At 36.6% G+C, this 17,695-nt stretch overlaps 1 pseudogene; it reads left to right on the forward strand.

Annotated features, from left to right (window-relative positions):
• The first annotated feature begins 9,361 nt into the window (after window positions 1-9,361).
• On the forward strand, window positions 9,362-9,460 carry LOC132287398 (small nucleolar RNA R71; annotated as a pseudogene).
• The last annotated feature ends 8,235 nt before the right edge of the window (window positions 9,461-17,695 follow it).

The raw sequence follows: 17,695 nt of genomic DNA on the forward strand, positions 1-17,695 counted from the left end.
ACAAGAATGTATTCATTTTTATTGGACTGAACAAAAGGACCCATGAAATGAATACCCCAAACATCAAAAACCTCAATAATTAAGATTGGAGTCAAGGGCATCATATTCCTTCTAGAAATCAATCCTAGCTGCTAACATCTAAGGCATGACCTACAGAATAAGTATGCATCCCGAAAGAGCGAAGGCCTTTATAGCATCAAGCAGAGGAAGATTGATTTTAACCTGTTTAAAGACCTCCATCATATCTTAAATTTTCTCCCCTTGTTTACTAAAGTGGGAGAGTTCCTTGAGACGTTTAGGATAAGGCGATTTTGGCTCATAAGCGTACTCAGGGTTAGGAGTAGATAAAGAAATTACTCCACCTTCAACTCCTCTTGTGGATTATGGAATAGAATTTGAGGAAACATCCTTAGGATGTGGATTATGAATGATAGGAACAATGGGAATCCTAAGCCTTTCTTCTTCCTCCTGTCCTTTTTCAACTTGTTTATCAACCACTCTACCACTCCTCAATGTAGTGATAGCCTGAACTTGCTCATGATGAATACCTGAGGAATTGGTTTCATCAATCGTGTAAGTCTACCCTTTTGGGTTGGCTATTGGCTTATTAGGCAGTTTTCCATCCGCTCTTCAAGATAGAGTACTCGCTATTTGCCCAACTTGTGCCTCTAGCTTTGCTATGGCCTGAGAATGAGTATTAAGAAGTTGGGTATTGGCTTTAATTTCAACAAGAGCATTGAGTACTTCTTCCTTAAAAGCAGAATTTCTAGGAGGAAGTAGAAGATTAGGAGCTTGAGTGAGTTGATTCCTATACTAAGGTGGACTGTCAATACCAGATTGGTTGAAATAATTATTTTGTGGCATAGGATTGGATGAATTTTGGTACTGCCCCTGAGATTGGGGAGCAGTGTTTCCTTGACTTTGGTTACGCCATGACAAATTGGGATGATCTCTCCAGCCAGGATTATATGTAGAAGAATATGGATTATAAGCTGGTCTAGAGAATGCAGCATTCACTTAATCCTGTGGGATCTCAAATGATTGTCCCAGTATAGGGCAAGTGTCAGCAAAATGATTGGGATGAACACAGATTGAACAAACTTCCTTTTGCAAGGCAGTTTGTGGATTAACAACTGGAGTAAAGCCAGATGATGAGATTTGATCGAACCTACGGTTCAAGGCTTCTATTTGAGCAGCTAACTCACTATATTTATCTACTTCATAAAGTTTCTCAACCTTATACATTCTAGGTAAAGACCTAGACCTAGAGGAAGAAGCATTTTGTACTGAATTTTCACTTAGGGCCTCAAACAGTTCCTAAGTGTTAGCTGGACTCTTATGCAAAAAAGCTCCATTACTGGAAGCATCAACCATATTTCTATACGAGTCTGTAAGACTATCATAGAAGATCTGTATTAAGTGCCATTGAGTAATATCATGGTGTGGACACTTTCTTAGAAGATTATTATATCTCTCCTATGCATCTTGGAGCTGTTCTTCCGGGATTTGGGAAAATGCCATGATTTCTCTTCTCATTTGTGTGGTTTTACCCACAGTGTAGTATTTCTTCAAGAACTCCTATTCCAATATGTCCCATGTAGATATGGAATTTGTTGGAAGGGACTGCAACCAAGTTCTTGCTTTGTCCTTAAGAGAGAATTGGAAAAGACGCATTCTGAATGAATCATTGGTAAGAGTGGTCAACTTGGTAGTTAAACACAATTCCAAAAAAACATCCAAGTGCTTATAGGGATCCTTTGTTGCATACCCATGGAAGGTAGGAAGCATTTGAATCATAGAAGGCTTGATCTCAAAATGGGTTGCATCAGCATTCGAAAAAATAAAGCACGAAGGGGAAGTATATGTGGTAGGAATGAAATGGTCCCTCAATTGTGGTTGTGGTGGAGGAACAGGTGAATCCCGTTCTCCATTACCATTACCATTATTACCAGGTGCATTACGTTGTTCAGCCATGTTATCAGATGAACTATCTATATTATTCAAATATTTTTTAAATTTTCTTAACTGACTCAAAGTTCTCTCTATTTCAGGATTATGCACTAAAGGTTTTGACCTATTTTAGCGAGTTAACATGCACTGGTTCCACTAATCCTAACAGTAACAAAAGAAAGTATTCCAAGTAACAGAAAAACAGTAAAAACTCACAAAAGGTTTAATAAACCGAAACTTTTTATCCCTTAAGCGTCTTTGTCCTCACTGCTAACTTGTACCTGAAAAGAAAAAAATTAAGGTGAGATATCAGAAAGTCTGAAGACTGGTAAACCAAAATAAACTAATTAAAAACTAAACAAAAACTAATCTCCACGGCAACGGCGCCAAAAATTGATCGTGTCTTTAATTTTACCACTCGTAATAGAACAATTCCATGTAAGATAGTTCTACGTAAAGAGGATGACAAACCCACAGGGAGATGAGATTTGCATTAGTCTTTATTTTAGTCCTAATGGTTTACAGGTAACTTGGTTAGAAAGTTTGTTGGTTGTTACGATTTAACAAACTAAAATTAAAACAAAATATTTAACTAGAGGCAATTAAACTAAATTAAATATGACCTCTATTCTTGAATACCAATATATGACCTCTATTCTTGTGTCTGACAGGAATTTCGACTATCCTTTTGCAAAAAATGTTAGAATACCATTATATGACCTCTATTCTTGTGTCTAGCAGGGCTCCGCCAGATACCACACAACAAGATAGGTTAGGAATAGAACATAAACTATTACATTTAAGACAAGGGAATAACAATTTATATTCTACTAAAGCATAAAAACCACTTGAGTTGTCTCAAGTGCTCATAGTCATATAATCAAGAAAACATCATATATTAAAATAAAATGCCAGAGTTAAAACAATCAAACCATAATATAATATTAGATTACACCAGTGCCCTAAGAGAGGAATTAGCTACTCATGACGAGGTTGGATATCATCTATGTTGGAGTTGTCTCCATCATCACGGACGGCACTTCTCTTCTCAGGATTTGCACTTTCAAGGTTGTAGGAACCCTAAAAGCCACCATGCTACCAGCCTTCTGAATAACATCATAAAAAGGAATTGAAATTTTGGACCTTTTCGATCAAGGCTTACGCCTTCTTTTATAGAAGAAAATAAGGATCTGGTGGGCTTTTAGGTCTTCTAGCCCATCTAGGATGAGATACGGCTGATAAAGAGAGCAATCCCGTACTTTAAATCTGACATGTCATGAAAGGCTCGAGCTTTAGGAATAGAGGCTCGAGCTTTAGGGTTTAGGCTCAAACTTTAGGAACAAGGCTCAAGCATCTTTGGATTGATGCTCGAGCTTCAAGAATTGGTGCTCGATCTTTACTTTGACACTTAGCCAAATTTCTTCAACTATTTTCCGAAGCGTCTTTTTCTTCAACACTTAAAATATTTTTGGGGTTCATCTCTTTTAACATTGCTCAATCCAAACTTCATGGGCTTGAGCACTAGGTACCAGGCTCAAGTATTTTAGGCTTAAGGCTTGAGCATCAATGGATAGTGCTCGATCCTGAAGGTAAGGCACGAGACCTAGGAGCATTGCCTTTTAACTAAAATCAACTCTTCAATTTCCAATGCCTCATGCTCGAGCTTGAGGGTCAAGGCTCGAGCACCCTTAGGAAAGACTCAAGCACCCTAAGTTAGGGCTCGAGCACCAAGGTACAAAGCTCGAGGTTTTAGGCCTTATTGACTTTTCTTCTCTTCTTTGTTGTGATGCTTGAGCTTCAATACTTCGACTCGAGCTTTAGGGGTTGAATTGCTTCAAGCTTCACCATTTAAGCTCTCGGCTTGCTCTGAATGACCGGCAACGACTCTGTAAGCTTTGATATCATCATAAAGTCCCGATTTTAACCATTTTTCTGGGAAAGTACCTATAAACACACATCAAACATAAATTAGTCTAACTATGGATAGAAGTATCACTTTAGGTTTTAACATATACGTACTAAGGGGCTCGAATATGCATATATTCAGCGCTTATTAATAGCACAACCTATCAAATAAGACCAAAAATCATTCAATTATACCATAATTAGTGCACACACAATATTCTAGAAAATTGTACTTCTTGCACTCATAAGTATGGAACACTAAACAACAAGAATGGATTGTCCCCCTATCTAAGAAATTAAAGTAATTACACTACAATTAATCTAGCCACATGAAAATTAAACTAATTAAACTAAGGGTGTGGCATATCTATTAAGAAATAAGTATGAACCATCAAATAAACTACAAGAGCATTCAATTAAGCACTATGCTTTGACCATCACTAGATTAACAACATCAATACACATAAACATGCATCAATTTCATTAAATCTAGAGAAAAACACATGAACATTCATTCTAGCACACATAGACAAATAAATAGAATTAAACGATCGATTGAAAGCATTAATCCATACAAATTAAGTAAAAATCACAAGATCTATATTTATTCATGGTCAAAACATCAATTACAACTAAAATCCCCAAAAATACACAAAAGGTAGGTCTAGGAAGCAAGCCTAGGGGCTATCTCTAACCCCAAGAGAAGGGTTTAGCCACTCATTGTAGTGGTCAAGGAACCCTCAAGGTCTAGCTTAGAGGTTGGCATTATCATCTTCACCCTTGTTTTTTTCCCAAAACCCTAGTTCTAGAGAGAAAACTATTTCTATAGTTGGTAAAAACTATATGATCTTTTTACAATATTGTTCAATGAATCTATTACAAGCCTCTTTGATTAGGCACCAAGTCAGAAATACAGCCTATGATTGGAGGAAATTCGCAGCTACTAAAGTTAGGTAGAGTTCGGTGCGTTCGAGAATTAGACAGCACACTGCCAACAATCTTTTCGATCGATCGAAGATCTTCGATCTATCAAGCACTTAGCTTCAATCGATCGAAGCTGACGTGTCATCCAAAATATCTTCAAGGCCTTATCCACTTTACTGAGCTGGCACTACCTTATTTTGATCGATTGTAACCGACTTCGATTGATCGAGACTTTCTTTAATCGATCAAAGTTCCTCTGGTGCAACTTTCTTGACTCTTTCCAACTTTACTCCTTAGCTCCAAAATTAAGTTAAATGGCTCTTATTAGCCTATTTGAACTTTATTGACCTGAAACAGGCAAAAACACAAATAAGTACTAAGACATGAAATTAAGATAGATGAATGGACTAAAATACCCTAACTTAGGTGCTAAAATGCGTCACATTTGGGCACTGATCACATTCCAGGGCAAAATGGGCCTCTGCAGAATTCGATCGATCGAAGAGGGGTCTTCAATCGATTGAAGAAGACACTGAATGTGCAGGAAAGGCATAAAACTGCCCAAAAACTTGAATAATCAACTCGAAACATATCTAGATGACGCAAAAAAAAAAACAAAAGAAGAAATGAGGGTGGAATAGGGTTGGAAAACCCTATTAAGTACTAGTGTTTAATGTCTTTAGCAATACGCTGGGCTCTTTAAGTCCGAATCAAAAACTTTGTTAGACATCCCCTTCTCAACGGGGTAAATTAAACTTTGAATCCCACCCAACAAATCATTCCCTAAGAAAATTGTTTGATTTGATTCAAGTGCACTTGATGGCTTTTGATCAAAGAAAATTTTGGGCTTCTATGCCCTTTTAACATTGGAATTCGAGACAATATTTTTTGAAAATTCATTCAAAGGCAAAACATTTGATTTTTCAACACAATGAGCTAACTCATTTTTGTCAATTTTACTTTCAAAATTTTTTTCCACAACAAAAACCTCTTCATGCTTGTCCATTGAGTTAGGGGTTGGATTAAAAATATTCAACTTCACCTTCATGTGGCCAAATGAAATCTTCATTATCCCCGTCCTACAATTAATGTTGGCATTAACGATAGCCAAGAAAGGATGACCAAGGATAACGGGTATTTGGCTCTTTGGATTGGGTACCAGTTCCATGTCAATGACTACGAAATCGACCTGGAAAAAGAATTTGTCAAACTTAATCAAAACAAACTCAATGATACCCTAAGGCTTTTTGATAAATTGGTCGACTAGTTGCAAAACTACCGACGTTGGCCTTAAATCGACCAAGCTCAATTGGACATATACTGAGTAGGGAAGAAGATTTACACTTACCCTAAATCCAAAAGAGCCCGATTAATTACATGGTCACCTATGGTGCAAGATGTAGTGGGTGAACCGGGGTCCTTGACTTTAGGAAGAGTGTTATGTTACAAAATAGAGCTCAATTGCTCGGTAAAAACAACTTTCCTTGGTGCTTGGATTTTGTTCTTTCTCTTTAGAGTGCACAAATCTTTTAAAAACTTGGCATACGTCGGAATTTGTCTAATTGCATCTAAGAGAAAAAGGTTAGTTTTAACTTGCCTAAACACATCAATGATTTCATTTACCTTACCTTATTGTTTTTCAAGAGATGTGGATGTTTTCAAAGCATCTGGACATGAAGCCTTTGGCTCAAAAGATTTTTCAAAAACTTTTTATGATGATTTCTCAACAATGGGGTCCTTTGAACTAAATGAAGAAGGAATAGGATGTGAAACGAGATGGGTGTCAACACTAGGTCGCACCGGTTCACTCTTTTCATTGGAAGCATTAACTTGGTTATCAATTACCCTTCCACTTCTCAAAGTGGTCACTGCATTTACTTATTCAAGTGTAGGACCTTCTGTTGAGGAAGTTGTCTTCACTACAAATTGTTGCTTAGGTGGGGGATTAAGAGGTATCTTTCCTTTTTCTCTCGCATTCAATGTGCTAGCTATTTGCCCTACTTGGGTTTCTAGCTTGGCAATTGTGAGTGAGTGAGAATGAAGCAATTGAGTGTTTGCCTCCAAAGTACCTACGCCGATAAAACTTTTTCCTCAAAAGCGGGACTTCTTGAATGACTTTGAGAATAAAACGGTTGATTGGGAAAATGAGAATTTGAAAATTGATTACCATTGGATGCTTGATAAGACGGACGATAGCTTCGAAAATTTTAGCCTTGCAAGTGGGGTGGAATATACTTCCCTTGAAAACCACCTTGGGGAGGGTTTGAGCCTTCCCTTTAGCTTTTGCAAGAGAAATTAGGGTGATTTCTCCACCCGGGATTGTAATGATTGCCATAGGGATTATTCCCTTGATTCACAAATGCGGAATTAACTTGTTCACGATGCTCATAATGCATATGTCCATGGGGATAATTGGAAGTAGTACGTAACATACTTGAACATGTCATGTAAGATGGTGCGTGCTGTCATCGCAAACCCAAAAGTTTATATGCAATGTGGCCAAGTTTTACATTTAAAAATTGCCACTACAACCTTTCACTAAAAATATAGCTAGGGTGAGTAGGGATAGTCCCAAGGGATTGAGTGTCGTACTAGGTTGAGGGATCAAAATTAGGGTTAATAGGTCGAGTGATCAAAATTGTGGTTGGTTGGTTGAATTAAACTAGATGCAAATTAAACTAAGGTAAACAATAATGCAATAAAGAGAATAAAAGAGAGAGAGATCTTGGGGTTTAGAGATCACCACTAAGCATAGCTTTTCTACACCTTTAATGAATAATTAATGAGGGGAAGCACATGTATTGCAACAAAGTATGTGTGTGTGTGGTTGTTTCAACAAGCATGGATGACAAATTAAGCATATATTGTCTAAACAACATGGTGGATAGCACAACATATCAAATTAAGCCATTAATCATTTCTTTAAGCTCACAATCCAAACACATCACAAGGTTAGAGATACATGTTGCTTGCTTTTCATAAGTATAGAACATCAACAGCAAGCATGGATTGTCCTCCCAATGATTGGATAAACCACAAAAACATGACATTAAGCACTATGTCTTGACAATCTCAAGATCTATAGCGTCGACACACATAGACATGCATCAATAACACAAGAAATAGAGACAAACACATGAACATCTATTCTAGTATACATAGACATATGGATAGAATGAAATGATCAATTGGAAACATTAAACCACATAAATTATTGAATAAACAAGATCTATATATATAAAAGTGTCAAGACATGAATCACAATACAAATCCCCTCAAAAATACATAAATCAAGAAATAGAAAGCATGCTTAGGGCTAACTCTAGCCCCAAGAGGATGTCTAGCCACTCATGGATGATGTCCTCCAACCCTCAAGGGCAAGCTCCATGGAAGAAATCTGCTCCTTGGTTGACGAAGAGCCTCTCAATGGTGTCTCTAGCCTCCTCCTCTTCTTTTCTTCCTCCCTAAGAGTTCTACAAGGTATGATATGATATGATGTGATACAATATGATATGATACAAAAAGTAATCATTATCCTTATATAGGTAGGTCAAATGACACCCAAAATGAGATGGGGTCGTACAGCAAATATTCCCCAATGATTGGATAAAGGACAACTTTTTGTGAGCTGAAAATTTAACTTTTTCGCACTGAAGGAAGTTTGATCGATCGAACCTTGGACTTGGATCAATCGAACATAGCTCAGATCTATCGAACTTAGGTTGGATCGATCCTCAATGGTGGCGTCTTTTTGGATAAAAACAAATCTGAGATATTTTGAAGATATTTTTAGGAAAAGGACAAAAGTGGTTGGTAGGGTGGTACAACTGGATAAAATCGATCATTTGGATAAGGACAAGAATGTTCGATCGATCGGAGAAGGAAGTTGGATCGATCGAACTTTTGAGATCTTTGAACAGGGACAAACATAGCTCAGATCCATCTTGAAGTGCTGAGATCGATGAAAGTTGGATTGATCGAACTTTTCTTGAGATCGATCGAAGTTGCTGAAATTCCACCATTTGCTTCCTTTTGCTCTACTTTGCTCCTTTCTTTGATTCATCCCAGAATTGCTTCAATTATACTCTTATTTGGCTGAGTTAGCTTGTTTTGGGGATAAGTACCTGAAAATGGAAATAATACGAAATCAATACAAGACGGTAAAATAAGATAGATAAAGGTTCTAGAATACCTAAGCTTTAGGGGTTTAAATACGCATTTTTCAGCGCTCATCACAAGATTCATTGGAATGATGATAACGAGGAGAGGAAGACACTTGATGAGCCAAATTTGATTGATAAAAAATTGATCAAACCTTTGAGTTAAAGACTTCACATCGGCAACTATGTCATTAGAATTGTCCACTTGATATAAGCTTGAATTATTTCTTCCTCCATGCATATTTCTAGCATTTTTAGAAGACAGTGATCTATGCATTGAGTTTTCACTCATGCTTTCATATAAACGCCACACATCATCTTCATGTTTATCCAAATACGAACCCCCCATTGAGGCATCAACCATGCCCTTGTGGGTGTCCGACAAACTCTCATAAAAATGTTAAACTATTTGCTACTTAGGAATGTCGTGATGAGGACATTTCCTAAGCAAATCATTCAACCGTTCCCATGCCTCATGTAACATCTCCCCTTCCTCTTATGAAAACTCACGAATTGAAGTTCGCATGGCATTGGCTTTGGAAATGGAATAATACTTTCTCAAGAACTCTTGGTGCATTTTCGCCCAAGAAGTTATGGAAAGAGGTATCAAATTGTTAAACCAATATTTTGCCTTATCTTTTAGGGTGAATAGAAAGAGTTTTAACCTTAAAACTTCTTTCGGCATGTCCGTATATTTTACGGTAGAACAAACTTCAAGAAATTCATCCAAATACTTATATGGTTCCACATTAGTTAGCCCAAAATAATTTGGGAGCATTTGAATAGTTTGTGGCTTGATTTCATAATGATGTGCTCTAAATTAAGGAAAATGAATGCATGTTAATTGGTGCATTGTATTCATTAGGCACATAGTAATCTTTTAAAGCCATGGGAGGATTTGCAATTGGTGGCTCTAAATGATCTCTATTGTTAGCTTGGACAATAAGGGGTGGAGGTGGCACAAAGAATGGCCCAGGCAATCCAATTGAAACTTAGCTTTGTGGTTGTGGAGTAAAAGGACTAGGCATGCCTAATGGAACTTGCATATTATCATATTGTTGCACATTAGGATGGAGAATGTCCTATTGGTCTACATAACCAAGGTTTTCAATATAGTCGTCCATTGATGCAATGGATTCACTTGAATTACCCCTACCCATTGGATTGTGCACAATTGAGTCAAGATTAAGATTCAATGGAACAAGAGGGCGGTTTAAAGACCTATGACCATGCATGCACAATGAAAATCAACAAAAATAATAAAGAACAAATAGCAAATACTTCTCCTCCACAACACAATCAGTCAACAACAAGCCTCTACATACAATGATCTCATACTCCCATGCTTATCAACAATACAAGAAAGTAAAATGCCTCCACATGGGCCAATGATAAACAATGAAATAAAATGCCTCCACACGGGCTGAAGATTTAACTAAGCAAAATGAGTTTAGAATAGCTTACAAAGGGTCCTTAAGCAACTTCAAGAAATTTTTAAGCTTTTTGCTTTGCTTTTGCAAATCTTTTTTTTTTTTTTTTTGTTGCTTTGTTTTGCTTGCTTGCTTGCCTTGAGGCTCCCTTTGTTTTACTTCCTTTGCTCCAAGTACCTAGCCAATTAAAAGTAACAAAATGAGAAAACAAAATAAAATAAAGTAAACCAAGGATTAAAGGAATATTACTTCCTAATCAATTCCTAGTAATACGTTGCTAATCCCCGGCAACGGCGCCAAAACTTGGCAGTGGCTGTCAACGATACGCCAAAATTATGTGATAGTGACCGCGGTTCAAGAAAGCCTTTTTGATCAAGTTTAAATTTATATAAAAACTACTACCACCACTACTACTAACGTAGCAAGAGTGAGTAGGGATCATTCCAAGGGATTTGCAAGATACTACGGAATCAATATTGGATTAGTAGGTCAAATAATCAAAGAAGGATTTGGTTGGTTGAATTAAGCTAATGATTCAATTAAAAATATGCAAATTAAGAATAATCTTGAGATTAAGGTATAGAGAATGAGATAGAAGTCTTGGGGCATAGAGTTCACCACTAAGATTCACTTCACTAAACATTAGCATTTGTCAATTTAGGGGGATTCCATGTTGTAAAACAAGTGTGTGCACCATTAATTGAAATACTAAGCATGGATGGCAAATTAAGCATAAATTATCTAATCAATCTAGTGAGTAACACAACCTATCAAACTAAGCCATTAACTATTCAATAAACCCATAATTAATGCACACACAAAAATCTAGAGAAATGTACTACTTGCACTCATAAGCATGGATCATCAAACAAAAATGGATTGTCTACCTATCTAGGAATTTAAAGCAACTACACTACAACTAGACTAATGATAAGAAAATTAAACTAATTAGGCTAAGGAAGTAGTACAATCCATCAAGAAATAAGCATAATCCATCAAACAAACCACAAGAGTAATCAATTAAGCACCATGTCTTGACCATCACTAGATTTATAATTCTAACACACATAGACATGCATTAAACTCATTAAATCTAGTGTAAGCACATGACCATTCATTCTAGCATACATAGACATATAAATAGAAATAAAAGATCAATTGGAAGAATTGATCCATACAAATTATGTAGAAACTCAAGATTTATATATAATTATGGTTAAAAAATTATTTACAAATTGGTTCATTTAATTTAAATACAACCCTCTTTGAGTAGGCAACAAGTCAGAAAATAGGCCTTTGATTGGTGCAATCTCGCAACTACAAAAGTCGGTGGAGTTTGGGCGCGCTTGGAAATAAAAAGCTCACTGCCAGCAGGGTCTTCGATTGATCCAAGCTGGTTTCGATCGATTGAAGCTTGCTTCGATCGATCGTAGATGACGTGGCAAAGATATTTTTGACAACTGGCAACCTTATCCATTGAGCTGGCACCACCTTATTTTCGATCGATTGTAGATGTCTTCGATCGATCAATGCTTCATTTGATCGATCGAAACTTGAACAGTGCAATTTTTCTAACTTCTTCTGAATTTCTTCTTCATTCCAAAAAGGAGCTAAAAGGCTCTTTTTAGCCTATTTGAACATTATTGACCTAAAATAGACAAAAACACAAATTAGAACTAAAATGAGAGAGTAAGATAGATGAATAGACCTGTGACGGCCCTAGTTTTTCAAGCCAATGCATCCTGTGATAAACTGAAGATTGACCCAATAACGGATCCGAATGCAAAAACAAAAACATAAAACAAGACTCTAAGAAGTCAAAGTGACCTTCCATGAGGTCGTGGAACTCAATGAGAACTGATGCGGAAGCAAGAGATTGAAAATATGACAAATAAGCCCCCAGGGGCAAAATGATAATTTTCTAAAAATATGAATTCGGATGCCATCGAGCACACCGCTGGAAATAAAATGAAAAACTAATCAAGATGGACTCAAGAATCACATGATTCGGAGTTCGGACGAAGGAGAAACGGCATGACGAAGAAAAACGAGCACTTAAGGCTAAAAGGGTAAATTGGTAATTTTTTAGAAAGATCTAGGTACAACTGAGTGCACTGTTAGAAAGATAACGAAAAATTAGTCAAGTTGAAAAAAAATTTCACTCAATTTGGAGTCCGGACGAAGGAGAACGAGCGAAAACAAGAATCGACGTAATGACGTCGAGACGAGCACCCCACGAGCATCCCCACGAGCATCCTGACATGCTAGGGGATGAAAAAAGGCTCAACCAAAACTGAAAGCCAAAACGAGGTCCGAAATGACTTTTTCTAGAAAAACAAAAAGAAGAAACCCCCCTAAAATTGAGTTTTCTACCCCACCACGCAAAAGAAAATGAAAAAAACTCACTGTGAAATACCTAGAATGCCCCTAGATCAGAAGAGGTCAAGAGGGCCAAAGACAGCTGCTACAGTAACTGTCCACATCTGAGAGCAGAAACGGGCTATCAAACGAATTTTTCTGGAAAAATATGAAGAAGAAACCCCTCCTAAATCTAATTTTCTACCTGGCTAAACAAGAGAAAATGGAAAAAAAAAAAAAAAAAACATAATGTGAAATACCCGAAATGCCCCTAGATCAAAAGAGGTCAAGAGGGCCCAAAAAGATGCTACAGTGACTGTCCACATCTGAGATCAAAAATGGGCTATCAAACGAATTTTTTTGGAAAAACACGAAGAAGAAACCCCTCCCAAAATCAAATTTTCTACCTAACCACGTAAGAGGAGGGAAAAAAAAAAAAAAAAAAAAAAAAAAAAAAAAAAAAAAAAAACTGTGAAATAGCCAAAATGCCCCAAGATCAGTAAGGGCTTAAAAACTCAAAAAATGCAACTTTGCACCAAGTATACATTTGACCCTAAATGCATTTGTAGGTTGAAACAAATATGCACGCAAGTGTAATAAATGATTCTAAGCAAGCGGGAATGGTCCGCGGCTCCCGAGAAGCCCCGACTTAAAATCCGACCCCCGGACGGCTAAAAATGATAAAAATGAACAAGAAATTGGAATTTGAAAACCAAATTTAACAAATGATTTCAAATTATTGTTTGACCCTTAGCCACACTTCAAACATGATTAATGAGACCCTATGACAGAATAAAAATGGAATTCCCACACACAATGCAAACATGGTGAAGCAATGACTTGTCATTTTTCAATATTTTCATAACATTTCATGAATTCAAGAATTACATAAGATGCAATATAAATGTCATTGGCCTCTGGCCTCATCTCACACAAGTCAAATACGTCGTAAAAGGTGTACTTATGTATACATTACATATATGAAATCAAAGATACAAGTTTAGACATATAAGGCTACAAAATGACATTTCATACTAACATTTGCATGAAATGGAAACTTAAAAGCTACAAGTCATCCAAAGTATGATGAGCATCACAAACCAAGTCTTCATACCTAAAACAAATCCCCAGTAACTTCGGGGTGAGTAACATAAAGCTACTCGTAGGAAATGAGCATGCATTGACCTAGCATTTTACAAAATTATCACCTTAAGGTGAAACAAGTCAAAGGGGCTCATGCCACCTAACGTCTATGTCAAGATGAGACTCAGGGAGCATCCAAAGCTACCTTAGATCATTTCTAGCATAAATCACATCATTCATGCAATTTAACAACATGGAAGCATGTTATACAAAGCAACAAGATATAGATTCTCAAAGTCCTCAACTTGAAATTTAAAACACAAAACAACTAAAGTGGATCATGCCACCTAACGTCTATGTTCTAAATGAATCTATAGGATCGTTCCTAAGTTACATTTGAATGTCAAAACACAAATTACAATATCGATGCAATTTAACCAACATTAGAACTTCCAATACAATGCATAAAGCATGATTTCTCTAAGTTAACATCTTGAAACTCAAAATGGGAAATCAATTAAGGAACAATAAGTTATAATATCATTTAGTTATCAACTTGAAATGAAAAATTGGGATAAAATTGGGATTTAAAGTTCATTCTATGTGCATTTTTGTCTATTGATTTTGTGATTGTATGTTTATGTGTCAAATTGTTATTTTAATTAATTATTGTATTTAAATGGCTTGTTGTCTTTAATTGTATTTTTCTTTTTCTGTAAATATTAATTATTTTTCTAGCCTGGACATAACTATTTTAATAAATTAAGTGTGTGATTATCATCTAAGGTTTTGTTTTAATTCGTTTGAGATTTATGTTGGGCCGACTAGGGTTGAGTTAGGATTTTTGGTTCTCCTTATAATTGGAATTAGGTTTTGAGTAAAGTCTATAAATATATGTCAAACGTCTCCCTAGGGTTTGATAACCCTATTCATGGCACAGTGAAAATGCAGAGAGTTTCGAGAAAAACTGAGAGGCACAGTTGGGAGTTTTTGGCCAAAGATTGTAGGCTGGACCAAGGAGGAAGGTTGAGGGCTGTTCATAGGTTAAACCAAGAGGGGCAGAGGAGGTTCAATGGAAACTAAGGTCGATGGAAAAACCTAGGAGGAAGACGGTGAAAGGTTTTAGACTGAAACCTTAAAAGGCAAGTTCTTTTCTTTCTCCTTCCCTTTGGCTCGTGTTCTGCGCACCTAGATAGTCTCTAGGATTTTAAATAATCAGTAATTGGGACTGACGTGTTTAGTATATGCTATATTGATGATCTATTTGTATTAAAATCAAATCTGCTTACAATTTGTGCATGTCTGCTTTCGGTTTTGTTCCTTAAAGCATGTTAAGTTCTGTTATGATTTTTGTTACTATACTTTCTTCCATCTTCTATAAATGAACCATGGGGATGTTAATGGGATGATATAAGACCTTAGGTTCAGTATTGATGAGGAGCAAAGGGGTTTGGATTGGAACTGGGGTTGCAAGATTGTATTCAGTTTTTGAGCATAAGAACATGTTAAGTCGATTGTTGTTTTGTTACTGTATTAAATTCCTACTATTTTAGCATTCAGATGAGATGCTACTGGGTGTAGATTAGACTCCTAAGATCAATTTTAAAAACCAACAGAGTGATAGGAATAAGCCGGTGAAGGAGCAGAGAAGCTGAAACGAAGCAAAACGGAGAGAAGGCTCACAGGGGGAAAGAGATCCAGCTCTGGAATGCCAAAAGCCAGCTCCCACCTAATTAGAGCTGGCACCAAGGTTGTATGGAGCTGGCCCTAGGCTGAATTGGAGCCTGCTCTAATTTTTCCAAGAGCAGGCTATTTCCCAATTTGATGCGTACTGTAATTTTTAGCTACTGTTTGGGCACTTGGGGTTCTTGAACAATTTTAAAACTTTAATGAGGTTTTCAACGATTATTTTAACATGTAATCAAGGTTTTGAATTGCATAAAATACCCCCTTTGTGTTAATGGAATTAACAGTGCACTATTTAACAACTATGCGTACGGTTAACGACTGGAAGGAAATTAATTGTCTAGTTTTAATTTGACAATTTAAGATGCTATAAGATGATTCTAAATTAAGTTTTAGATGCACAGTGGAGTCTTTTAATTAACAAATTAGACTTGTGGCATAGTGTATGGCTCTGTGCTAAAAGATAGAACAGAATACAAGTATAGAACTCAGTACGCTGTTACCAGATGGAAATAACTAAATTACTTAAATTAATTTAGCAATTTATTGGACTATAATATGATTATAGAATTTATTTAAATGCATGATAAAGTTGTTGATTTATTAAAACTAATTTATGCATGCTCTGGATGCTGGTTGTTGAACTATTAAACCATTTCTTGCAATTACATGGTTTAGATCTTGGATTTAAATTGCTGAAACTTTAATCACTTTTCTGTAATGATATGGATATTTGGTTTTGGACTGTAAATTACTTGCTTATTATTTATATGGTGTAATTTACATGGATATGGAGGATTGTATGCACTGGTATGCGACGGTGACATACTAGGTATGGTTTAGCTCAAAACGCTAATTCCTACCTTATGGATTTTAATTGGTGAACAGTTTTACCTGTTCAATCAATTATATAGATTTTGTGGATTGTATGCACCGATATGGGACGATGACATACTAGGGACAGACTGATTCAAAATACTCAGTCCTACTTATTTTGGATTAAGGGTACGAATTATAAAAACATAATTCTCCTTATATTTAAGTCTGTGCGGTTGAATAAGCTGAACGATTTATTAGATTTCCTATGGATGGATATGAATGGATTTTAAATATATTTTTATGGTACCACGAGATGAGCTTGGGTCTCAGACTTGCTGGTTAGGGTGCGTATATGCAGTAGGATGCGCAGCTAGCTATGTTGGTTGAGGTATACCCTGTTAGGCTTAGATAGTCATGCCCACTTAGGTGCGTATTGCATGTTGCCTTCTATTCAGGTTGAGACCCTCAGCATAGTTTAGTGAGACTCTTGTAGTGTGGATATATATTTATCTATTGCGGACTGTATAGATATTGTTGAGATATCTAGGGTGTATCTGCGTATCGGGTCACTGTTTGCATTGCAGTTAGAGAAGAATTTGCATGTGGGCCTGACCCACTCTTATTTTTGCAGGTGTTCGTTAGTTCCAGTCTTAGAGCAGGATCATGCTGAGCAGATACAGTCATTCATTCCACCGATGACTGGGATTTTATTTCATGTTTTAGACTTGGGTTTTGAATTTCAGTTGGGATTTTAGGGGTCCACTAAATGGATTCCCGAGTTGTATAATTTGGAGAACGATTTATATTCGTGGAGGATCAGTTGTAATAGAATAGTTTTATTTATCAATGGAAAGAATTATTATGAGGTTTCTATTATTGGATTGTCATTTTAGTTTTCATTTTAGCAAATTTTATTTATCTTTTTTGGTTTTAATTATATTCTGTGTTCGATTATTGTGAATTGGTTTGATATCCTCAGGTAATCAGGCATGGGCCTGGCCAACCCGCATCCGAAGCTCCGGGGGTATCACAGTTGGTATCAGAGCACTCCAGGATCTAGTGTCCTTAGGAGTGTCTTTCGTTATAGGACTTCTGCGTTGCGTCTCTTAAAAAAAAACTTAGAGCCATATTAGGATTCGTTGTACCCTATTTACGGTTCGTTAGGAGGAGTTGATGTCAATTGAATTCTATCGATACAGAATGGTTGACACTAGGAGGAGGATAGGGTTCAAGGCGAAAGCGATACGGACCCAAAAAAGTAACGGAATAGGTTGTCGAGTTCTTTGCCAGAAGCAAAACTTAGAATCGAAGGTTTAGTTGCAAGGTTAGCATTACTTAGTAAGTATACGCGAAGAACGGATCAGGGTGTAGGTTTTAGGT

Source organism: Cornus florida, unplaced genomic scaffold, assembly GCF_030987335.1.
Source record: "Cornus florida cultivar Cherokee Brave unplaced genomic scaffold, ASM3098733v1 CherokeeBrave_3.0.0_Hap2_Chr11, whole genome shotgun sequence".
NCBI lineage: Eukaryota > Viridiplantae > Streptophyta > Magnoliopsida > Cornales > Cornaceae > Cornus > Cornus florida.